The sequence below is a fragment of the Vanessa cardui genome, chromosome 13 (assembly GCF_905220365.1).
Source record: "Vanessa cardui chromosome 13, ilVanCard2.1, whole genome shotgun sequence".
NCBI classification, from domain to species: Eukaryota; Metazoa; Arthropoda; class Insecta; order Lepidoptera; family Nymphalidae; genus Vanessa; species Vanessa cardui.
Window position 1 is genome coordinate 8,634,832 of NC_061135.1, and position 2,618 is coordinate 8,637,449.

Genomic DNA, 2,618 nt, shown 5'->3' on the forward strand with positions numbered 1-2,618 from the left:
GCTTACTGTACAGTTTGCATGTAAAAGTTAATAAGTACCTTTAAAATTTGACAAAAATGCAAAATCATATTGATGTTTTCCTTTGGTTAGGTTCGAATTCATTTCGTGCTTGGTAGTGGCGAAAAACAATGGGAGAAAACCAGCATGTCCAATTCTACCACCTTCACCCGCATTGGAGTAACGCGGTGGAATCAGCTTAAACACTCAAAAGAGAGTAGGCATCATTAGAATGACATTTACAGGTATATATATGTTATTATTCTTCTATTATTATTGGAGACATTTGTATATGACAGTAGAAAAGACGTATACCAAAAGTGATCCTACAAAGAATTGGTTAATTCATCGTATAAACCCTAATCCAATTTATTAAAAAAACATTGAGTCTGGATTTAAATTAACTGATCTCGAAAGATCAATATTAGAAGATAAATCGAATTCTAAAAGATCTACACTTCTTACATTTTTAATCAAGTCGAATACGTTTCTCAAACATCTTAAAACACTTTTCCAGATGGCAAAGTTAGATTGCAGTGGCTAAACTGGACCTACGTGCTGTGTACTCGAACTCGGGTAATGTTTGTAATTTCCCACAGGAACGGCTTGTCGCCATCTGATCTAATTATATATGATAATAGTTCCCTCCTTGTCCATAACATTTCATAAAATATTGCTGAATTATAACCATGATTCTGCACTTACTCTCTATTAGGGACCTAACTTTAAGTAATATATTAGGTGTAGAGTTTTTTAATTTATTAGGTTTAGGGTATTTTTGTTGTCAAAATGTGCCATCTGATTTTGATTTGTTCACCACCTTGACTACGCCAGTACCTACAGGTACAGTGTCTTATTCACCGTTTAAACAATACTAAGTATGGCTGTATGTCAGCAGAATATCAAGACGAGCTTGCATAAAAATTTACTATAAAAAATATATATATAATTCATTTAAAAAGTCATAGAAAACAAAAAAAATCAAAGTTTTTAAAACTTAACAGGTAATGTTTAAACTAATTAGTATGTGAATGTAATATAATCTATAATATTGACATAATATAAATAATCATATAAATAATGACACAGATTCAGTTAGATTATAATGAAAGAAAAAACATAACAAATGTATACAAAGGCATCATAAGAAGATAAGCAAAATAAAAATTGCAAATATAATACTATTTTGTAACAATGAACAACGAACTCTAAAATTAGTTATTCAGAACAAAATCAATTTTGCATGAACTTTATCGCGATTTAATAGAAGCCAATTTATATTATAGCGGTTGGCAACATTCGTGAAGAGAAATCCCAGGTGGAAAACATTATTCACCCACGCCAGTGCTCACATTGTTTTGCTAAATGATATTGCACCTTGTGAAAAAGGAAAATCGTGTACAGTTCAAACACGTATACAGTACAGTTTTATCGGTTAGGCTTTTTATTTATTTTAATGGGAATGTGATGTCTTTATTTATTTACTTTAAAATACTCTTTTTATAAAATAGGTCTTACTGGCATAAGTGCTACCAGATTGTGATTTGGTCGCAACGCTCATAGATGTTACGGTGTAGCTACAGTGGATCACTCGCCTTTCAAAAAAGATCACAGTAATAGTAAGTATTGGAGTTTTTCGGAATATTTGAGCAGAAGATGCCTCCCGCGCTACTGAGGCATGTGTATTCATTCATATTCACCTAAAGAGCTTTGTAGATATTTATAAAATCATAACATACATGCAATAAAAAGTTAAAGAAAAGTCACGATACTTTTGACTGTATGGCCTGGAACTATCGTTTGTTAAAAATATATAAATATAAATTAAGTAAATTTTTTGCTTTCATAAATGTATTAATTTATGTATGGAAGTATAAATATACGAGTATTTAACATACATATTGCATAAAACTTTCTCTATCAAATATAGTTCCTAACGAAATATAGTATCGACCTGGAAACAGAATCATAAGATTTGTTGCTTCCAAACTTTTCGTTTAAGAGTTAAAGTTAATCCGAGCGTAAAACATATTAATTGTAGCGTAAAGCTGTTACTGAATTATTACTTTGAAAGTACCGTAAACATTATTTGGTTAGTTAGTAATTTAAATAGATAAACTGAGAATTGTATTTTGTAAGTTAGATACACGACAAGAAATTCAAACACTTTGGCTTCATAAGCGAACGCTGATAAAACTATTACAGATACGTAAACTCTGACAAAGCCTTCTTGAATCCCATTTAAAATGTACGCTACGCGTAGTTCTAGAAATCTGTTTAAAACTTTCTTCTTATAACTTTTTTGTTAGTTCTTTTTTATTAATGTTGAAGACCTTACGATTGAATTCTCGAGAAATGAACACCGAGTAAACGAAACTATTTTTTGAATGATTACTTTACCCTATTTACTCGGCTATTGAAGCAGGAAACAGAATTATGATTAATGCGGTCTATATATTTGGTTTTCGAATCCAGTGATTTGAGTTGTGTGACGTCATATACATTCTAATTTATTTCCAACTTGTATATCACATACAATATAGTATAATCTTGGACATTAAAACAAACCTTATTTATTTATAGGTTTTGAATGCGAGATTCTAAATTTAAATATGTGTTAC